The 23561-nt window shown below is 42.3% G+C and overlaps 1 protein-coding gene across 6 annotated transcripts in view; it reads right to left on the reverse strand.

Annotated features, from left to right (window-relative positions):
- Window positions 1–23561, reverse strand: part of OTOL1 (otolin 1) — a 102906-nt gene that overhangs the window by 48166 nt on the left and 31179 nt on the right. Inside the window, exon 1 of one of the 6 annotated variants that reach the window (XM_029616415.1) lies at window positions 14246–14400. The exons of 4 other annotated variants lie outside the window; for them this stretch is intronic. The gene's annotated coding sequence lies outside the window, so the exon portion shown is untranslated. Of the gene's footprint in view, window positions 1–12808; window positions 12882–14245; window positions 14401–23561 lie in introns of those variants that run through there. One more of the 6 variants, XM_029616414.1, reaches the window with a different exon arrangement.

Below are 23561 nucleotides of genomic sequence, written 5' to 3' on the forward strand. Positions count from 1 at the left end.
TTCTGCTCCTCTTTTTATCTTAGACATTGCCAGTAAACTGGGGGGGGGGGGGGTCTGGGAAGTTAAAAATGGAAGCAGGTTTGTTGGCAGGAGGGCAGGCCCCCAAAATGAAATGAAACAAAACATTACATTTTGTTTTTCTTTTTTCTTTTTTTACTACAATGAAAGGCGCGTGCCTACTAGCAATTGACTGCGACAGCATGTAGACTTCAAGCACAGGAACAGAGTAGCAGCAAATCAGCCGATAGGAATGTCTTGGCCCACCCAGTCTGTCCAGTTGCATCTGCTTCTGTGTCATTCGGGCTCTGGTTGTCTCTCTCCTCTGCTCTCTCTCTCTCTCTCTGTCCCATGTATGCCTGAATTCTGTTTTGGTTCCTATAACTGCCGCTGGCAGGCAATTCCCGGCATTGCCTGCCCTGTCTGGGAAAACGTATTTCCACACATTGCATCTGAATCAATCACCTTCCAACTTCATACCGTGGACCCTTATTAATGAGTTCCTTCTTGAATGGAAAATGCTACCTTCTCGAACCTTAGTGATGCCTGCTGGATATTTGATTATTTCTTTCCTCTCTCTCTCTCTTTCCCGTCTTTCTTCTAGAGAGTATACTTTGATTTCCCTAACACTGTCCATGCAGGGCTTGCGTAAAGCACCTTGCACCATTTTGGTAGCCCTCTTCTGAACTGCTTCCATCCCCCTAATGTGATGCACAGGTGTGGGGGTCGAGAACTGAACACAGTTCAGTTGAGGTGGGTGTCAAACCAGTGTCCTATGGCCTAATTTTAAAAGGTGACAAAATACAATGAAGGTCATAATTAAGTTTTCTCACAGACAATACTATACATACACATAAAAAGAAAATACAGGTATTATATAACTTTAATGAAAAAAATAATAAATATACAAAAATATTCCTATTCAAATATCCTACCTAAACACACTAAAAACTACCTATCCTCACCTTCATTCAGTTTAATCCCATACATACTCACTCATACACTCCATTAAAATACCCTGTATCAATATACATCTACTCGAAATTACTATATGAAACTTACAAAAGTGTACAATTAATCAACATATATAATTAATTCATTAACAATTTTAAAAAATGTATTCCTTAATATAGTCTTCAAATGACCACTTTCAATTAATGCACATTAAGCATATATATCAGATGCTTTTTCTTCCTATAAATCCATTTTAAATGTGTCTTCATCCAAATGTATGTTCACTCCTTTTTACATATAGGCAGTCATCTAAGCGTGATTCCCATTTCCTTATTTATGTAGAGAACCATCTACATAATTTCTACTCCCAACAAAGAAGTCTTCATTTTGCCCTCATTAATATGGGCTTCATCAGGGGAATTTTAAAGATCCTTATCCCAATTGTTCAGCATTATGTCCTCTAGTAATTCTCCAAGCCTGTGGTTACCAACTCAAGCCGCACCTTAACTCACGTGGCATGATGACAACTATTTCCGGTTTTGAGTCTTCGATTTGCACCAGGTCAAGGAATGGAGTAGTACAATGATGTCTAAATGGATTGGAGATACATTGTGTTAATGAGTTAAGCTGCAGCTTGAGTTGGCAACCACAGGCTTGGAGAATTACTAGAGGACATAATGCTGAACAATTGGGATAAGGATCTTTAAAATTCCCCTGATGAAGCCCATATTAATGAGGGCGAAACAAAGAATTCTTTGTTGGGAGTAGAAATTATGTAGATGCTTCTCTACATGAATAAGGAAATGGGAATCATGCTTAGATGACTGCCTATATGTAAAAAGGAGTAAACATACATTTGGATGAAGAATCATCTGATATATATGCTTAATGTGCATTAATTGAAAGTGGTCATTTGAAGACTATATTAAGGAATACATTTTTTTAAATTGTTAATTATATATATTGATTAATAGTACACTTTTGTAAGTTTCATATAGTAATTTCGAGTAGATGTATATTGATACAGGGTATTTTAATGGAGTGTATGAGTGAGTATGTATGGGATTAAACTGAATGAAGGTGAGGATGGGTAGTTTTTAATGTGTTTAGGTAGGATATTTAAATAGGAATATTTTTGTATATTTATTGTATTCTCCCAATTTTAAAAGGCCCAGGTGCGTAAAAAACAGGGGTTACACACATGGCTGTACCTTGCGTATGCTTCGCACATTTTAGAACAGACCCGATCTAGCGCATAACCCCCATTATGCACTGAAGTGCTAGGCTCTGCAAAAGGGGTGGGCCGGGGGGCATGATCTGGGTGGGGGTGGGCCGGGACAGCACCATTAGCTGCTGACCCGGGGAAGCACGTGCCGAGATTACTTCTGCTCCCAGGGAGCAGTAAGTATTAAAATGAAAAAACTTAGGGACAGGTAGGGTTAGGTTAGGGGTCGGGGAGGAGAGGGGAAGAGGTAGGAAGGGTAGGGTTAGGAATAGGAAAGTTTCCTCCTGAAAATCTAGAGCTAGTTGGCAACCTTACTGGAATGGACTGGCAGGGAACTGGGGAAGGCCTGACTGCATCGCCGTGCATATTTTGCTATAACCCCCACCCCACCCCCGCGCGCGCGAGTCACGGGCCGTCCGCACATGCGCGCGCATGTTATAAAATCGGCACATCCATGTGCGTGCACCGGGAACCACACACACATGGACGTTCGTGCACCCAGGTCTTAAAATCGACCGCTTATTTTTGAACCATAAGCCCACAGCAACTGTCCTCACTTCAAGGAAGTTCATCTTGGGTAAGCATATCTGCATTTGTTTGGCAAGCTGCCTCTTGACAGTTTTGAAAAATAATCACTCAGACGTTCCTGAACAGGGGACGGGGTTGGGAATGTGCATGGCATGCCCATGGAGCCCATGTTTCCTTTGTGGACCAAATATTTGTGCATGGCAACGGGTGGCAAGTAGGATAATTCTACCAAATATTTTATTTAGGAGTTTGAAAACAACTCCAAATATCCCAGTATTCATCCAGCTTGCCAAAATTCAGCTCGAGAAGAAAATTGTTCTCTCTCACTATACTCTTTAGAGGTTTTCATGCAGTCTAAATGACAAAAATTCATTGCCATGTCATCCATCCCGATTGTACTGGATGAATATTTCGGAAGGATTAAATTACAAAGCACACTCGTGAATGACAATATAAATCCAAATTGTAATAATTGTTTTTAGTATTCGCTACACTCTTCTCTAGGTGGAGCGTTATATTCCGTACAATCTGCGCCCAGAATTGCTAGGTTTGATAATTATGTAGGACGGGCTCCCTAGAGAAAGGGGCTCAGTGAGGTTTCTTCCAGATCTCCTATGGCTCATTTGAGTCTTTCCAAGAGTGTATTTGCATTTCAGTGGATAGTCTCAGCAGCCATCTCCATCAGCACAATGCTCAGTGTATTGGAGAGTGAAAACAGTTAATTACAATGCTGGATTAAAAATAGTCCACAGAATGAGAAACTAATTGCTGTTCTCATGCCTCTTGCCTCAAAACATGCCCATCGCAGCACACTTGGCATTGCCCTGTAATGCTCTGGGAAAGACACAGTATGGCACAATGGCATCTGTAAGGCTCTGGGGCCAAGGGTTTTGAGAATCCCTCAAAAAAAGTCATTTCTATATCATCTTTAATTTCATTTTACTAAATGTGTTTTTCCCATTTTCCATGAAATGTGATCAGTTGCATAAAGTATTCTTAAATTAAAATGCAGGTGGCTTGCTTTGAAGAGATTCATTTTATACAATTAAAAAGAAATACAGCACACAATGTCTTTTCTTTTCTCTTCCCTTACTTGAAGAACGGGCTGAGTTGGTAGAGTATACCCCAGCGCAGAAGCTTTGCAGTAGCCAATAGGGTTGCCGACTGGCACCAGATTTTCAGGACAGGTTGAGCCAGCCTTGGTTTCACCACACTGCAAGCGGGGACTCATAGTCTTGGTTTTCTTAGAGCATGCAATAGGAAAGTCAGAACTACAAGTCACTGCATGCAACAGGGGTAAAGCCAGGACTGGAGTAACCTGTCCTGAAAATCTAGAGCTAGTTGGCAACCTTACTAGCCAGGGTGCTTTACTGATTATTCCAACTTGCAGGTTAGTACAGCCGGCTAAGACAGTGTGTCCCAACCCAACTTCTGGAGGCACACCTAGCCAATCGGGTTTTCAGTATTGCCACAATGAATATGCATGAGATAGATTTGCATACCCTGGAGATCTATCTCATGCATATTCATTATGGATATCCTGAAAACTCAATTGTTTAGGTGTGCCTCCAGGAGAGGGTTGGGACACACTGGTCTAGGATACAAACTAGAGCTTTCTCAGTGGTGGCCACTTTGCTATGAATAAATTACCACTGGATATTAGACTAGAACTGGATTATTTGACGTTCCAGATTAAAGTAAGAACGTGGCAGTTCCTTTAGGAGGCTTACTAAGAGATGAGATTGATATAGCTCTAAACTGGTGCTAGAATATGGCATGAGCTGTAAGTTCCTGATTCTGTGTTAATTGACTTTAATTGTGCGGTTGTCTGTCTTGGTTAGCTTGTTTTGTATTTTATTTGCTGGTATACAGTGTCTTGTGTGACCCAAAAGGGCCAGGAAGGCAATTTATAAATATTTTAAATAAATTAAACACAGTGGGCCGGATTTTCAAAGCCTTACGCGCATAGAGGGGGTTATGTGCGCCGGGCCTATTTTATAAAGGCCCGGCGATGCACGTAAAGCCCCGGGACGCATCTAAGTCCCGGGGCTTCGGAAAAAGGGGCGGGGCAGGGACGGGGTGGGGCCAGAGGCCTCCGGCACAGCGGCCATTTGTGGCTATATCAGAGGATTGCGTGCCGGCAGGCTGCCAGCAGGCGCAAGAGGTACGATAAAGGTCACGGGGGTTAGAATAGGGCTAGGGGTGGGAAGGATAGAGTAGGGGGAGAGGGAACGGGTGAAGGCTGTGGGCATCGGCGCACACAGGGTGCACAATTGTGCACCCCCCCCCCTGTGCGCACCAAGAAGGTACAGAGAAGGGCTACCAAAATGATAAAGGGGATGGAACAGCTCCCCTATGAGGAAAGACTAAAGAGGCTAGGACTTTTCAGCTTGGAGAAGAGATGACTGAGGGGGGATATGATAGAGGTGTTTAAAATCATGAGAGGTCTAGAACGGGTAGATGTGAATCGGTTATTTACTCTTTCGGATAATAGAAAGACTAGGGGGCACTCCATGAAGTTAGCATGGGGCACATTTAAAACTAATCGGAGAAAGTTCTTTTTTACTCAACGCACAATTAAACTCTGGAATTTGTTGCCAGAGGATGTGGTTAGTGCAGTTAGTATAGCTGTGTTTAAAAAAGGATTGGATAAGTTCTTGGAGGAGAAGTCCATTACCTGCTATTAAGTTCACTTAGAGAATAGCCACTGCCATTAGCAATGGTTACATTGAATAGACTTAGTTTTTGGGTACTTGCCAGGTTCTTATGGCCTGGATTGGCCACTGTTGGAAACAGGATGCTGGGCTTGATGGACCCTTGGTCTGACCCAGTATGGCATTTTCTTATGTTCTTATGTTCTTATAACATGCGTGCACCTGCGCGCGCCTGTTATAAAATCGGGCGTCCATGTGCGCGCACCGGGTAGCCCTCGCCCATGGACGCCCGCATGCTTCTTTTAAAATCCACCCCAGTGTGTTTCGGTTGCTTCATCAGAATTCTTCTGAAAATATTTTTTATCTACAGGAATTAGCAATCATGTTTTAATCTGCTCTTAGTTGATGCTCATGATTGATTATGAAAGATTGAAATACATTAATGCAATACCATCCAAAGTCAGGTCTCAGCACAGAAACCCTGCAGGAAATTCTAGGAGCACCATGAAGAGTCACGTACTGCTCTAGATTTCATACTGGAACTATCAACACATTTCAGTAATCAGCATCAGTAATCCCATATTCGCCAACAAAATATACTTTTAGTGCCTAGGGAGGCAAACTTCACTAAGCTGCATAATGGCAAGGTGCAGAGGTACTTTTGTACCCATTTAACTCTAGCAAATTTTCAAAGAGAAACTACCCGGGTAGCTTTTACACAGGCACAAACTTACCCGTGTACCATGCCCCTGCGATTACTACTGCTGGGGTTACAGGGGAGAAACAAGTGTATAGATCTGAAAATTAAGCTCTATGTGCGTAGTTGTGCCTTCTTTAAAAAGTGGCTAATTATATATCGTATTTAGTGGGGCACAATTTTCAAGCCCAGGGATGTAGCTGGCTAACTACATGATTAGGCGGTTTGATTCCTTTTTGAAAACTGACAGCTAAGAAATTGCACTATGCAACCGGCCTGACCATAGATGAGCTCAATGATCTAAAATGCTTGTATACCTAATTTAGTATCTGATGGTGAACTGAATCTATTATTAAGGTGCATTCCTAGGACACAATTCAGTATAATTTTTCGCAGCCCCCACGAAATGAGTTAAATGTCTGGCTAAAAAAAAAAGGTCCAAAAAAAACCAGCTGTTTCACGTCCTTTCAGACCTGTATGGGGGTAATATCTCATTAAATCAAGCCTTATAAAATAAATAAAATATACTTGTAGGAAAGCAAAACTAGTGATCGAACAGCAGCAGAATAGATTTTCTCCAGATCGCAAGACAAATAACAAAAGAAAACAGCTGATCTCAACTTCTTTTTCCACGAGCAAAAATGGAGGAGATGAACTTTAAAACAAAATAAATATAGGTTTATTTCGCACAATTCTTCTGCTACTAATGATGCCTGGATTGAAGAAATCTTACTGTAAGGATCCAGAAGGTCAACTGGATTTCCTCCATCAGACATTATTTTTGCACAAAACTTCCTTTATTAAGACGTACGTCCTCCATTGCAAAATAAAGATAACCAAGGGCCAGATTAACAGAAGAAGGAAGAAAGATTTTGGAACGGCTCCCATGTAAAAAGTCTTTCTTGACTTTCATGAAGTCCCCCCCCCGAACCATATGAAAACTGCACAGGCTCTTGGCCGTAAACACTAACAAGTCTTAGATTTTACCTGCAAACAATTCTTCAGATAAACAATCGTCTTCATCTGTTCCCTGAATGTGAAAAGGCAAACTGCCTTACTGGGCTCTTAAATACAGCCATGATTAACAAGGTCCCATTCTGCTGCGCACACACAAAATATATATATTCATGAAGCGCAAAACACCTCTGCCATAAATAATAATGTTTAAGAAGCCTCCACAAGGTAGCATGGGTTTGTGCATCAGTGCTTTATTATAATTAAACCTATTCAGAGTTTGTTCAGAGCTCAGAACACTGAGCCATTATTTACCACTGATTCTTATTATTTGCGGAGATAATAGGCCACCTTTCCTTGCTCACTGTATGGTGAAAATTCCTTTCATTGTTCAAGAATAAAGTTAGCATGTAATTTACCAGGAAACTGCTAGACTTCTGTTAAACCCCATGAATAGCAAAGCCTAAAGAAAATAGCTACTCTGGGTAAATGATTACTTCCCATGCATATTGCTTCAAAAGAAAGATTTGTTAGGATAAGATGGGTGGACAAAGAAATCCCACACTATCTATCTTGAAGCAAAAGATCCCCCACGCCCCACCCTCACCCTCATTGGAAAGGGTGACCATATAGATCCATGTCAAGGGGGACAATTGATCCAGTCCTAGTTTTACCCTATGGCATGCATGGAAATATAGTCTTGCTTTTCTTATGGAACTCCTTAAGGAAAGCAGAACTACATCCCCTTGCATGCCATGGGGAAAAAAACCAGTGTGGTCCTACTGCCCACTAGATGGTGCACTGGTAATGGAAGAGAGTGAGAGTTCAGAGGTGTTGGGTAGTGGTGTTCTATGATTTAACATGAGGAACTTGCTGGAAAAGGAAGTTCAACAGGAGTAAGGTGACCAACTGCCTGGTTTTGGACTGGACAGTCCAGTTTTCCACTTTTTTGTACAGTGTTCAGTTCCAACAGTACAACACAACACTGTAATGTCAGGTCGAACTGGCAGGGAAGAGCTCCGAATGCAGAGCCTGTACCATTGGCTGCCATTGGCCATCACAGCTTCTGTGCAGATTCAGAAAATGAATCTGCAGGAGAGGTGCAAGCAGTGGCAGCTCGGTTTGCTTGGAGCCACCACAACCATTCTCGCCACTGCTGTCACCTCTTTTTGCCATCATTAACACTGCTGCCTCTATTTGCTGATGTTCCTGCTGCCGCTGCCACCCCCACTGATTCTGTTTTCCACTGCCTTCGTAGTCAACCGCCACTGCTTCCATTTGCCGAAACCGGGTCACTAGCGGGCTCGAAAGGCCACCTCTGCTGCCTCCTTCCGCTGTCCTCCTTTTCTGAGTCTCGCAGCTACACTGGGTTGAGCTGCTCGAAGGAGAGAGCTGCCTGCCACTGGGAAGGAGCAGAGAAGGATTGTCGTCTGTCAGCCAGGAGGAAGGTGAAATGGGGATTCTCATGCTGCTGGGCAGGGAGAGAGGGACTAACAGGAAGAAGAGAAAGAGAGTGGAGATGCTGGGAAGATGGTCAGAGGGATGGTGGGCGATGGGTAAGAAGCCTAGAAGAAGCAGGCTCAGGAGAATGGGAAGAGCAACGGGATGATGGGCAGATGGTAGGGAGGGTGAAGGGGCTCAGGGGGATGGAGTACAGACGTAGGAGATCAGAGCAATGGGGAGAGGTCAGGTGGATGGTGGGAAGAGGGGGATGGTGGGGAGCAGGAAGATGCTGGACAAGAGAGATGGGGGAACAGTCAGAGAGGTGGTGGAGAGAGAGTTGAGGTCTTCTGGGGTGAGGAGCCATCTTTGGCCATAGACCGAGCTTAGGATCCACTGCATCTAGAGAGGGCAGGGAGCGGTAGTGTTCGGGTATTTTTCCATTGTTGCACTGCAGAGTTTGGTTTCTTGAGCTTTCCAGTGTAGTTTTTGGTTGCACATTTCTAATTTGTGGCTCCTTATTCTGTATTTTGTGAGGATCTGCACATGTACTGCATTTGTTATCAAGGTGAGGCATTCTGCTAGTGTGTGGTATCTGTTTAGGGATCTAAAGCAGTCTGGCTTGTTCTGGTTTTGTTTTGTTTTTTGGGGGGGTGGTTTCAATAGAAGATGTATTGGTTTTCAATTGTATGGTGTAATATTTGCAGAGCAGCTTTTGCCTAGGGTTGTTGCTGTTTGAGTCCTGAAAGTTAGTGCTGTTTTGGTAGGGCAGATTTGTTGTTTGCGGTAAACTGTATTCTGGGCATGCTATCATAGCTTTTATTGAATCTGTGTAAGCTTTATTCAGAAATATTGTGCATGAGCTATTGAGACAACACAGGACACATCTTCAGACGTGAATGGTTCTTATGTGACATCTGAAGAAAGGACCTATATAGTTTTAAAAGCTTGTGTACAAAATGAAATGAAAATGTTAGGTACAGGAATTATTCTACAGATATATTTAGGCAGCCTAGCTTGTTCTGTTTTCCTAAAAGGAGGTATACTGGTGATTTAGGGCCTGGTGTAATATTTGCAGTGTGAGGGAGTGTATGGGAACTACCTCAGAGCACCTTGAAGGACCAGTCACAGCTATCTGTCCCGGTCCTCCTTAAGAGCCAACCCAGCATGGGATTCTGGACCCAGGGAGGACCCCTGAGCACAGAATAAGTAAACAAGGCCCAGGGGTGTTAGGGAGGCTCCAGGGAAAAGGCAGGAAGCTGTGGCAGAGACAGCCAACTTGTGACATTTTGAACTGCTGCAGAGGTAAGGAGCCTTTTTATGTATTTTGTGTTTTGTACATAACGTTTGTATGTGGAAACAGCCAGGGTCTGCCTCCTTCTTTCCTCCTGGCTGTTTCCCAAGCCATGGCCACTCCCATTTACCACAAAATGTGGCAGCAGTGTGATCCTCATCCCCTAAGTGGAAAGCACAGACAGGCGCCCACTGCCACAGAAAAAATAAAAATCCCCAGACGCACAGGAATATTTTTCCTCTGGGGCCTGGCTGCAGGGACAGCTGGAAATCCTTTATAGCAGGTCAATGGGGCTAGCCCCGCCTGAAGCAGGAAGGGCAGTTCAGACAGTAAGGGCTAGACAGGCCAGAAAGTTTTTTTTTATTTTTCTTTCGCTCTTCTTCCAAGAAAGGCAGCAGGCTGCTTGTGCAGTTTGAGAAGCAGAGAGAATGGAGCAAGTAATACACACGCTTGTGGAGGAACAGAAGCAGTTATAAGCTAATGTACAAGCCCAGAGGGCTTAACAACAACATATCCTAGACAGCTTGAGTGCCCTACAGGCTTCCCTGATTGCTGTATAAGAAGCTGCACTCAAAAACAGTGATCCCTTTACAGAGGCCTTACAAACTAGGACCCTCCTACCAATGCCAGCTGTTCCCATGACATTTATTTATTTATTTAAATTTATAATCTGCACGGTCTGCTAATATGGTAAGGTTTTATCGCTGAAGTAATGACATGCTTTCATTTATTTTATCTTAAGTTTTTTTGCTTTATTTTACTTTTTATGTAATTTTTAGCATTATTTATAATTTTTAGTTTTTACTTGATTCACTGTATTTATGCTTTATTTTGATTTTGAATTGTACTTTTAAATTTCTTTTATTTTGGCTTTATGTAAACCGTTGTGAATGATTACAGAACAAAGGTATATAAAAGTTTCAAATAAAATTTCAAATAATAAATTTCATAGTCATTCAAGGCAGCTTACATAATAGACATACATAGTTAAAAACTTAAAAATAAAAAACAAAGACTGAAAAAATGAAGAACATTACAGCTCAGTCTAAAATGAAGTCACTATGCTCAATCCAGTAAAATGATTTGAAAGCTTCCAAGATAAAGTAAATTTTCAGCAGTTTTTAAATGATCTTAGGTACAGAGCTCGCCAATTGTGGCCCAGCTATGGATATTGCTCTTTTTCTTGTGACATCCAGTCTCACTAGTTTGATAGTAGGTACTTCCAACAGGTTTGTTTTTGGTTTTTTTTTGCAGAACGCAATTGCCTGAAGGGTTTATCTAAATGAAGAATAGTGCTCAACTACAAGGATGAATTGGTGTTTAAAAGATTATAGATAAGGGTTGACTGATATGTAATTGGAAGCCAATGAAGGACAGATAAGACAGGAGTGTTATGATCTTGGACAGGGGTTGTTGTTAGTATCCTGGCTGCCGAATTTTGAACTATTTGCAATGGTCAAATGGTAGACACGGGTACAGAGAATTGCAATAAACTAGTAAGTCTAATACCACACTTTGCAAAACTGAACAGAAATCTTGATAATTAAACAGAGGTTTCAGCCTTCTCAACTGGTGAAGTTTATAAAACGACATTTTAACTACCGCAGAGATGTGAATTTTCATGGAAAGGTTGGAGTCTATGACAATTCCTAGAATCCTAGCTGTAACAGTCAGCCATCCACAGGACTGGTCTCACCACAGGCACAGTGGGACCTCCGTGTGGCATAGACACCACCATCCAGCTTCCTCAAATGCCATCCTCAGCTCCACCGCTGCAGCCTTCCTTAGGAACATGCATGGACACCCGGACCTGATATAAAGGCCCCCACGGTGGGAACCTCGCAGCGTGTGGGCAGTTGACATCGGCGCCAGCTAAGTATTTAAACCTAGCCCGCATTCCCAGCCGGCGCCTTTGCAACAGGTCCTCTTGCCTTGTTTGCAGAGCATATTTCTCTCAGATCCCCGCCTCACTCCAGCCAGCCTTTGCCTTGCCTCCTTCCTGCCATGACTCTTCCTTGCCTTGTCCAGCCTTGCTCTTGCCTTCATGTATCTTGCCCTGCCCAGTTCCTCCTTGGATTGCTCCCCCATGCCTTGCCCATTTCCTGGATGCCAACATTGCCTGATCGCCACCTGTCTCCCCCGCTGCCTGGATTTTGAAGTTGCCTGATCACCATCTGCTTCAACCATTGCCTGGATTCTGATGTTACCTCATCTCTGCCTGCCCTGACCTCTGCCTGCTCATTGACCTTGACTATCCACTTTCTATGGGACTCTTTCCTAAGTCCTAATGGCCTCAGGACCCCAGGACACAACCTGAGGGGGAAGAGGCTGGTACAGGTGAAGCCCAGACCTGCTCCCCATCCAAGCAAGTCCACCCTCTGTCTGTGAGGGTCCAGCTGGGTCACCAGTTGGGCAGTGTCAATCTCACCACAGACAAGAGCTCAAATGCCATGAAAGTAGCCTTCCGTCCAATTCATAGGCAGTGTCTATGAAGCAGTAAGGTAACTGGGATTGTATAAGATGGAGATTTCACAGCAGAAAGTAGGATAATTTGGGATTTAGAAATGTTTAATTGTAACCTATTGTGTGTTAACCATTATCTTACTGAATTTAAGCAAAGAGAGACTAGATCTAAGGTGTTAGTCCAGGAGATAGAATACGGTATAAAGAACTGGATATCATCTGCATATACCAAAGATAGGCGGAAGGAAGACCAGGAACCTTTCTTAATAAACTTAAAATGGATTGCCCAACTGGCAAAGTGGCCAGACCAATTATTTGGGGAACCTACGGACAGGCAGCAACCAGGCTGCTTTTCAGGCTGCAAATCCAGATGGAAGGGCTAGCTATGAGTACGTGAAAGCCACTGTACTGCAAGAGAAGGCTGTACCCCAGAGGCATATCAGCTATGATTACGGAGAGGGACCCTTCACCCCGGGCAAAACCCCCAAAATCTTTTCCACCAACTCAAGGAAACTGGAAATGGCTGTAGCTGGATGAAAAATCAGCATTGAATTGGCCAACATCTTCCTCCTTAAACAATTCATAGAAGGCCTACAACCTACCATGCAACAGTGGGTACACCAGCGTTCCAAGGTTACTTTGAAGTTTACAGTAGAGATGGCCAATGACTTTTATGAAGCACAGCTAGCAGCAGAGCATTCTGTTATGCAAAAGAAACAATATGTGATGAAGTCAAAGAGCCAAGAATATAAGAATATAAGATATGCCATACTGGGTCAGACCAAGGGTCTATCAAGTCCAGTATCCTATTTCCAACAGTGGTCAATCCAAGTCACAAGTACCTGGCAAGTACCCAAACATTAAATAAATCTCAAGCTAGTATTGCTTATTAATTAATAGCAGTTTATGGATTTTTCCTCTAGGAACTTATCCAAACCTTTTTTAAACCCAGTTACACTAAATGCCATAACCACACCCTTTGGCAATGAATTCCAGAGCTTAACTATGCGCTGAGTGAAAAAAAAATTTTCTTCGATTTATTTATTTATTTGTTTATTTGTTTTTGTATACCGACATTCATTGGAATACATCACATCGGTTCACATTATAACTATTGGAATAGTAAGACTGGGGGGTCTTAAATGAGCTACTTCCTAACTTCATGGAGTGCCAGCTAGTCCTTCTATTATCTGAGAGAGTAAATAACCGATTTACATTCACTTGTTCAAGTCCTTTCATATCCCCCCTCAGTCATCTCTTCTCCAAAATGAACAGCCCTAACTTCCATAGCCTTTCCTCATAGGACAGCCATTCCATGTCAATTTGGTTGCCCTTAACATTCTCCAGTGCAACTATATCATTTTTTAGATGCAGTGACCAGAATTGCACATAGTAGTCAAGATGCAATCTCACCATGAAGCGATACAGAGGCATTATGACATCCATCGTTTTATTTGCCATTCCCTTCCTAATAATTCCTAACATTCTGTTTGCACACTGAGCTGACGATTTCAAAGTATTATCCACTATGAAGCCTAGATATCTTTCCTGGTTGGTAAATCCCAAGATAGAATCTAACATTGTGTAACTACAGCAAGAGTTATTTTTCTCTATATGCATCACTTTGCACTTGTCCACGTTAAATTTCATCTGCCATTTGGAAGCCCAATCTTCCAGTCTCACAAGGTCCTCCTGCAGTTTATCACAATCCGCTTGCGATCTAACTAATCTGCCTAATTTTGTGTCATCCACGAATTTGATCACCTCACTTGTCGTATCCCTTTCCAGATCATTTATAAATATATTGAAAAGCACCGGTCCAAGTACAGATCCCTGAGGCACTCCACTGTTTACCTTTTTCTACTGTAAAAACTGACCCTTTAATCCTATTCTCTGTTTCCTATCTTTTAACCAGCCTGCAATCCACAAAAGGACATTGCCTCCTATCCCATGAATTTTTAGTTTTCTTAGAAGTCTTTCATGTGGGACTTTGTTGAACACCTTATGAAAATTCAAATATACCACATCTACAGATTCACCTTTGTCCACAGGTTTATTCACCCCTTCAAAAAAATGTAGAAGATTTGCGAGGCAAGACTTCCCAGGGGTAAATCCATGCTAGCTGTCACCCATTAAGTAATGAGGAAACAAAGCAAGAAATAGCCGAAAGTCCTTAAAAATCTTGTTTTTTGATTGGTTGCCCGACTCTAGGCCTGAGTTTCGCCCATCAAGGGGCTACTTCAGGGGCTATAATAAAACAAATAATTTAAATTAAAAATTTGAAATAAAAATGTTTTGAAATTAGAACATTAATTGATTAAAAACACAGACACAATATTGACTTAGCATAAGCAATTAAGCATACAAAAAATAGAAATCATATAAAATAATTAGTAAAAGTAGATATCTATTAAATACAGGAAGGTACAAACATATCCTGAGAAATGGAGAGGAAGAAACAAGGAAAAAAGAAATTACAGTGATCAAAGCACGTGTGAAATCAATTATATTACCTGGAACAACAGAGTGTGGTTTTCAAATGCTCACTGTTATGAAAAACAAAGTATACAATTGGATCAGATCGTACCTTATCAAAAACTAGGTTGGCATATTCATGGATGTGCTCTATCCATGGAGGTTCATCGACAGACTTTGAAATAAAAGAATATTATTTTTAACTTAGTGAAAAATGTGGTAATAGTGATAATGAAAATTAAAATAAAATAAAAGTGAAAAAAATTATAGTGGAAAAATATATGAAAAGTGAATACCTCTCAAAAGCACAATTAGTGAACCATCGAGTTCACAATATCAATGCATCTGCACTGGTAGTGTGTGTACGTATAGCAGCATAGATTCACGATTACAATCGGAGCAGCTCCAGACTTCGACAGAAGGAGATGTGCACACAAGCTGCAACCGGTGTTCTAAATCAAATCAAATGACCCCATAAAACAGATATGAACATGAAATCTGATTGTACTTAAAACCTAAAGAAAACTATATCATTCTAAATTCACCGTGTAACTTAGGTAACTCGAACACATAGATCAGTATGCTTTCTAAACATGCAGTCTTTCTGACCATTTAAACAATCTCACTTGTGTAAGCGACGATAAAATTTGTAAATATAAGCCAAAGTATCAAAAATTGTGTTAATCCAAAAAACTTGAAACTGTACCCTTTATGAAAAAACAAATTAAAAACGTCATTAGTCTTTCGCCCAACTACGACAAATGACCCCATTTGATTTAAATTTAGAACACTGACTGTAACTTGTGTTTACGTCTTCTTTTGTCGTAGTTGGACCGGCCATGAGTGCCTCAGCAATGGGTCGACTCCTGTGAGTAGCTAATTGCTTGTGTTCCTGCTCCTGCATTCCTGGCTGCGGTCTTGCTCTTGTGGTTTTCTCCAGTGGTTCCTGTTCCTGTGTTCCTGGTCCCAGTCCCGATCCTGTTCTTAAGCTTCCATTCCAGTTCCTCCACTTCTTCAGCTCCTTCCTCCTGGATTGACTCTTCATTTTAGACCTCGGCTCGCCCCCTGACTTCTTCTTCTTCATGGATCATCTCACAACCTAGACTGAGCAATTTTGTGATTCCAGGAGTCACCTATACAAGTCCTGATGAACTCAGGGAGTCTGAGGATTCTGGTCTGGAGAAACCTAGCCAAAAAATTACCAATCTATAAGAAAACAGTAACCCTTGCCCGTGTACATGGGAACCAGAAACGATACCCGACAGCCTACACTGTGTTAACAATTTCAGCTGGTCAGACGAGCCTAGAAATAGGAATATTCCCTCACCTTCCATACCCCCATGGTACTTGGTCGGTACTACCCATAGTTTGAGACATCTAGTCTGAATCCTTCAATTCAGATTGTAATGAATGTCTCATCAGGAGAGCTCCCTGTGCAAAGGTTTGAGTTTGTACCACAAGACACCTAAGTTGGCGAAGGCCCAGAAGAAGTGGTGAAGAAAGTACCTCAGTCAGTTACAAGCTTAAAGGACTGCTGTAGATAAGACCCTGGTAGAAGAACATAAGAACATAAGAAATTGCCATGCTGGGTCAGACCGAGGGTCCATCAAGCCCAGCATCCTGTTTCCAACAGAGGCCAAAACCAGGCCACAAGAACCTGGCAATTACCCAAACACTAAGAAGAACCCATGCTACTGATGCAATTAATAGCAGTGGCTATTCCCTAAGTATAATTGATTAATAGCCATTAATGCACTTCTCCTCCAATAACTTATCCAAACCTTTTTTGAACCCAGCTACACTAACTGCACTAACCACATCCTCTGGCAACAAATTCCAGAGCTTTATTGTGCATTGAGTGAAAAATAATTTTCACCGATTAGTCTTAAATGTGCTACTTGCTAACTTCATGGAATGCCCCCTAGTCCTTCTATTATTCGAAAGTTTAAATAACCGAGTCACATCTACTCGTTCAAGACCTCTCATGATCTTAAAGACCTCTATCATATCCCCCCCTCAGCCGTCTCTTCTCCAAGCTGAACAGCCCTAACCTCTTCAGCCTTTCCTCATAGGGGATCTATTCCATCCCCTTTATCATTTTGGTTGCCCTTCTCTGTACCTTCTCCATCGCAACTATATCTTTTTTGAGATGCGGCAACCAGAATTGTACACAGTATTCAAGGTGAGGTCTCACCATGGAGCGATACAGAGGCATTATGACATTTTCCATTTTATTCACCATTCCCTTCCTAATAATTCCTAACATTCTGTTTGCTTTTTTGACTGCCGCAGCATTCTGAGCCGACGATTTTAAAGTATTATCCACTATGATGTCTAGATCTTTTTCCTGGGTGGTAGCTCCTAATATGGAACTTAATATCGTGTAAGTACAGCATGGGTTATTTTTCCCTATATGCATCACCTTGCACTTGTCCACATTAAATTTCATCTGCCATTTGGATGCATAATCTTCCAGTCTTGCAAGGTCCTCCTGCAATGTATCACAGTCTGCTTGTGATTTAACTACTCTGAAGGATTGCATGGGTATTTATAGAGATGATATAAGCAATGATAAGTCAGCCTTTCCCTTGATCATGATGAGGGAAATAGGGTCCCATTCCAGAGAGGTAGCTCGGGTACAAGCACATGCTCACCTTAGCAAGCCTGTGAGAGTGTATAGGAAACAACCTCAGAACACCTTATAGGCCTGGCCGCAATTGATGGTGGAAAAGAAGGACACACACTTGATAAAAGTGACTTGCCCATTTACTGGAGTTCACGAGGAGCGCCATAGGGAGATAGGAGAGAGAAGAGATGAGTGAAAGATGGAAATGTTTGCCAGTGTGCTTCAGACTTTTCTAATTCTTGCTGAAGAATCTGCCCCCAAGCTGCCACAGGAAATTATTGGGCTGTGTCTTAGAACTTCTGCTTCCCATTGTTCATCCTTCCAGAAGTGTTGAGGGGGTGGGGGGGATGTGAACGACAGTATCAATAGAGCCTAGATGCAGCAAAAAACTAAATCCGTTATTGGTCTGAATAGATTAAGGCCTGTCTTGTTCTTCCCGTGATAAAAGTCTCTTGAGAAATATGAGATCTTCAGGTAGTGTGTGTGTGGTGTGTGACTGATTTGCCTCTCCCAGCTTGTGCCTGCTCAGTATTTTTCCTTGCACATTCTGTTGCTACAGGATGAAAATAGAGAACAAAGCTCATGTTGTCTTCTTTCTGGAATTGATACCATCAAACTATGAGCTGGGAATGTCACACAAAGCCTTTCCTATTGTCTAAGGATGAACAGACCAGAAAGAACACATCCTGATCATTAGACTCTATTTCCATTGTGCAGTAACCAAGTAAAAAAAAAAAGTTATATTAAATGGTAAATGGAGTAGCTACAAGCTGAGAGCAGCCAGATATAACTACCTAAAAATCTAATTTTTGCACGATGGCTCTTGTTCACAGACAGGCACTTTAATGCCTAAAGCACAATACATAGCAATAAATACTCTTTCCACTGAGATTACTGTTATCATGAAATAAAATGTAATTGGTTCCTTGAGAGAAGAATGAGGGACCTTAGCTGGCCTATCCCTTTCAAAGGGAAACATAATTCCCCTTTCATTTTGAACATGCAATGTCCAGACTTTTCAGGCATGCTCCAACCTTGCAGAAACTCTGGAACAGCAGATTGCTGTGTTTTATCTTCATGAAAATCACATGAAATCACATGAAATCACATGAAAATCACATGAAAATCACATGAAAATCACATAAAAATCACATGAAAATCACATAAAAATCTTCATGAAAACACCAATGGCCACCACATCAGGAGACAGAGGCTGACTTCTTTTCTCCATCACCCTATGGTTGTTCACTGCCATCAGGCCAAATTCCTCCGTGAATTTCTTTAGCTGAACATTTTGCCTAACAACAAATGCCCAACAATTCTGTCGATTTGGAGATTCATGAGTACCGACAAGTGAATTGCAATGCACTGATTAATCTGGCAAGAAAACAAGGAAAAAAGAGGAACTACATTTATTATATCTTAGACATCGACTTGTTTTATAGTGAATATGTCCATTAAGATTAAATTTGGACATAAGTGCTTTGACTTTATGCAGAAATTCTCCCATTGAACACATCTCATACTCACTGTTCTGAAAATGTGTATTTAAAAACCATTTGGTGCAGCCAACAAATGGATTTCAGAAGTCTTCAAGTATCATTGTTGCTCACTAACTGGTTGATGCGTCAAGCTGCAGTAGTGATCTAAAGCACATTAAACAGCGTAGGTCATGCAAAAGAGCATTATCATGGTGTTATGCAATATACGTGGCCTAACACAGGTGCCCTCTCCTATTACAATGACCTGCTTTGCATGCATGAATAATGCAAATGCATGCAAAGACGGTTATGACTAGGCTATTTGATGCAAATATTTTATGGCAGCCAACCGAGAAAGTGGTCAGTCACGATAAAATAACACTTTTTCAATTGTCGGTAAATGTCACGTTAGAGCCCCGGGGCCCTCATGCGGGTCCCCAGGCTCCCACGTTACATTTCCTAGGCCATGCAAATAAAAGCAAATTGCCACAGCAAAATGGGGAAGTTGCCCCAGTCACATGGCTTGGCCAAGGTCAGATCGGCACCATTTTGAAAAATGGCGCCAACTGGGTCCAGAGCTAGGGGGCACCCCAGGCCCCTTCAAGGCACCAACGACCCAGTTATAAGGTTCAACGTGTGTGGGAGGGGGTTAGGGGGGAGACACTGAACCCCAATGATTTTTTATATACCTTTAGGGGCTGGGGGGGGCACTATACCACCACCTATTTCAAGTGCTCTTGATGTGGGGGGTCCTTGCCTACACTAATTCAATGGAAAGGGGGTGAGGGGTGCACTTTATTGCTGAAAGAGTTAGGAGGGCCATTGCCACTCATGGCATTTATTCTATTTTTTTTTATCTTTTGGGGTGGTCCCAGGTTTAGCCAGGGGTCAGCCCTGGCCTTTGCTCAACTTCCCCATTTTGCCCTGGCACTTGTTTTTTATTTATTTTTTTTTTTTTTGCAGTAGCCCTTTAAGGCAATGGCAGTCCCTTGAGGTTGGAGCCGCCATAGCATTAAAGGGCCACTAGCAACGTTCTTTTGGCCATGAGACAAAAGAACACACCATAGAGCTGCAAAGTCTTTTTGGTGGAGGGGCACCACTATCAAGGTGACACCCCTAGAACCCTTCATGTTAGTTGGACCCCTCCTGCAAACATCACGGCTTAATAAACCCAGGTATAAGGTGTTTTTTTTGCACGTAAAAAACCCAGGTGTTTCTTTTGACAGGACTTAGAAATGTAATGCAGGTCGCTAACAAGGTGCAGACTCTATAGGAATCTCTCCCTTCTCCATCTGCAGTCCACACCACACTTCACCTCTCATCTCATCTGGCCAGTCCGGGGCATGGAGGAGAAATTCAAGAGGCAGCAACAATGTGACGAAAACTCAGTGTGGGCCCTGTCAGCTCATGGACCCTGCAGCATCCTGGCCCTTTTGTGGGTTTCCATAGTAACAGAAAGCCCTGTGGAAAGAAGGGGTAGGAGTGCTGCAGGTCCTGTGGTTACAGGCCCCATGACAGGGCCCACACTGAGTATTCTTCCTTTTACCACCTCCATCTGAGGTGGTAAATCCGAGTAATAAATCTTTTTTAAATTAAATCATTCTCTTGCCAGACCTTGGGATGGGTTATGCTTCTTTTGGCTTCTGGTTAGTTCATGAACACAGTGAGAGTAGAATTTATTCGGTCCCGTCAAAATCTGGCACCATAGGTACTTGCCTATGCAGAAATCTAGGCTTGGTTGCAGCCACAGCTCAACGCAGCAGAGATGCCAAAGTTCCAGCCTCGCGTTGCTAGAAATTTCTGAGCTTAGGGGACAAAGAAGTAGAGTACCAAGGGTGTCTGATTAAGGGGTGGAAGAAGTATGCAAAGAGAAAAGGAAGGAAAAAAGAGGGAGGAGGCATCAGAAGGAGAATGAGAGATGTGCAAAGAGAAGCAGGAAGAGTATGAAAAGGAGCAATAATAATACATGAAGGAGAAGAAGCAGCAGCGTGGAGCTTGTCAGGGGGCACATGGACTACAGGCCCTGCAACAGCACTGGCCCCTTCTCCTACAAGACTTTCTGTTACTTCAGAACTGCATTTGAGGGGCGGGGCCAGGGCTGGATTTTTGCAGTGCTGCCTTCTGCAAACAATTACTGTCCTGCCCCATTTCCTTCTGTCTTTATTAAAAGGAGCATACCAATTAACTATGAGTACTGAGTAGAGAAGAGAATCAGGTTTAATTGGGTTATAGCTCCTCCATGAGAAAATGTAATGATAGAGTCCTTGTCTATAAACACCCATGGCGTTATTTTGTAGGTGTGGATTTTGAGTTGCCCTTCCCAGAGGCAATATGCTACTATGCTTGTGCCTCTGTTTGCTTGCTTTTTTTGGGGAGAAGAACCTTTGGGTTTCTTGGATACAAATTTGGGTATGGAAGAGAGATAAGGTACCCTTTGCCCTCTTAGAGAATCCAGCTTTTAATCCTTTTGTTTGGAAGAAGAAATTCTATCCGTCCTTCTTTCCTCATTTTGGGTTATTTTTTTAAACTGGTTTTATTTTTAGCATTCATCTGAGTTCCTTTTTGGACCCAGGGTCCTTAGATAATGTCATCCTAAGATACTATAGTAGTTTCTCATTGGAAGAGACTCAATAACTTTCCAGAGGTTAGTGAAGGAATGAGCCCTCATTCACTCCTTGGAGGAGAAGTTAGATGTCAGATAAGACCAGTAGCACCCATCCGATGTCAACCACTATACTATCACCTGGACAGTGAAGAGAGACGAGGGGAGATACCTATCAGGTATCAACAATGACATGAGATTGGACTGGGAAGTAAGGACTACATCTGGACAAAAGTTTGCCTTATGGGAATTTAAAGTATAAATTGGATTAGAGACCCCTGACTCCTGAAATTAGGAGAGAGCTTCAAAACTACCATTACAACTGGCCAAGGATCAGGCCTGGATTAAGAGCTACAGTAAGCATTACAAAGTCACAGATTTATTGAAGACCTACACATGTAAATAGATTGGATTGCATGAGGAGTTGTAAATAGTCATTTTCACTATTCCATCAACAATTCTCAGTAAAGTTAAGTCAGAAACCACAATCACCTTCCAGCGTGATTATTACTACTGTATAGAAAGTCTGTCTTAACAATACTCGGGGCCTTGGAGATAATGTTCCCCACAAGCGGATTGTGATAAATTTCAGGAGGACTTTGTGAGACTGGAAAATTGGGCATCCAAATGGCAGATGAAATTTTTGTGGATAAATGCAAGGTGATGCATATAGGGAAAAATAACCTATGCTATATAGAAACATAGAAATGACAGCAGAAGAAGACCCATCCAGTCTGCTCTGCAAGTTTTCACACTTATCTTTCCCATACTTATCTGTTACTCGGACCGCTGAGAGCAGGGCCCTTATTGGTAACTTTTTGGTTCTAATTTCCTTCCACCCCCGCCATTGATGTAGAGAGCAGTGCTGGACCTGCATCAAAGTGAAGTATCAAGCCTAGTTGGTTAGGGTAGTAACCACCGCATCAAGCAAGCTACTCCCACACTTATTTGTTTACCCAGCCTGTGCAATTTAGTCCTTGTTGGTTGTTGTCTGAATATAAATCCTCTTTTCTTCATTCTCCCTGCCATTGAAGCAGTAAGCTGCGCTGAATATGTATTCAAAGTGAAGTATCAGGCTTGATTGGTTCAGGCAAGCTACTCCCACGCATATTTGTTTACCCAGACTATGCAATTCAGTCCTTCTTGGTAGTTGTCTGAATGTAAATCCTCATCTTCATTCCCCCCTGCTATTGAAGCAGAGAGCTACTTGGATATGCATTGAAAGTGAAGTATCAGGCTTCTCCCACGCTTATTTGTGAATGCAAATCCTTTTTCCCACATTTCCTCTTGCCATTGAAGCATGGAGCAATGTTGGAGTCGCATTAATTTTGTGTATGTTTATTGAATAAGGGTATTAATTACCAGGTAGTAGCCATCATTCCCACAAGCCACCCCATGCCTCTTCTCTTCATTCACATCCTCAAGACTTTATGGATCCACAATGTTTATCCCACGCCCCTTTGAAATCCTTCACAGTTTTGGTCTTCACCACTTCTTCCAGAAGGGCGTTCCAGGCATCCACCACCCTCTCTGTGAAGAAATACTTCTTGACATTGGTTCTGAGTCTTCCTCCCTGGAGTTTTAAATCGTGACCCCTGGTTGTGTTGATCTTTTTCCAAAGGAAAAGGTTTGTCGTTGACTTTGGATCATTAAAACCTTTCAAGTATCTGAAAGTCTGCATCATATCATTGCTGCTCCTCCTTTCCTCCAGGGTATACATATTTAGATTCTTCAATCTATTCTCATAAGTCATTCGATGAAGACCCTCCACCTTTTTGGTCGCCATTCTCTGGACCGCCTCCATCCTATCTCTGTCCCTTCGGAGATACGTCTCCAGAACTGAGCACAGTACTCCAGGTGAGGCCTCACCAAGGACCTGTACAAGGGGATAATCACTTCCCTTTTCTTACTCGATATTCCTCTCTCTATGCAGCCCAGCATTCTTCTGGTTTAGCTATCACCTTGCTATCACATTGTTTCGCCAATTTCAGATCATTAGACACTATCACCCCAAGGTCTCTCTTCTGCTCTGAGCACATCAGCAGACTGAAAGACAGGTTGTCTGCTGTCTGCAGAAACCCATGAGCTCCCAGGGAAGGCCATTGCTTTACGCTGAAAGGGTTGAACCAGGGCTGGATTTAAGATTTAGTCGCCTATAGCACTGAATTTAT

Source organism: Rhinatrema bivittatum, chromosome 9 (assembly GCF_901001135.1).
Source record: "Rhinatrema bivittatum chromosome 9, aRhiBiv1.1, whole genome shotgun sequence".
NCBI lineage: Eukaryota > Metazoa > Chordata > Amphibia > Gymnophiona > Rhinatrematidae > Rhinatrema > Rhinatrema bivittatum.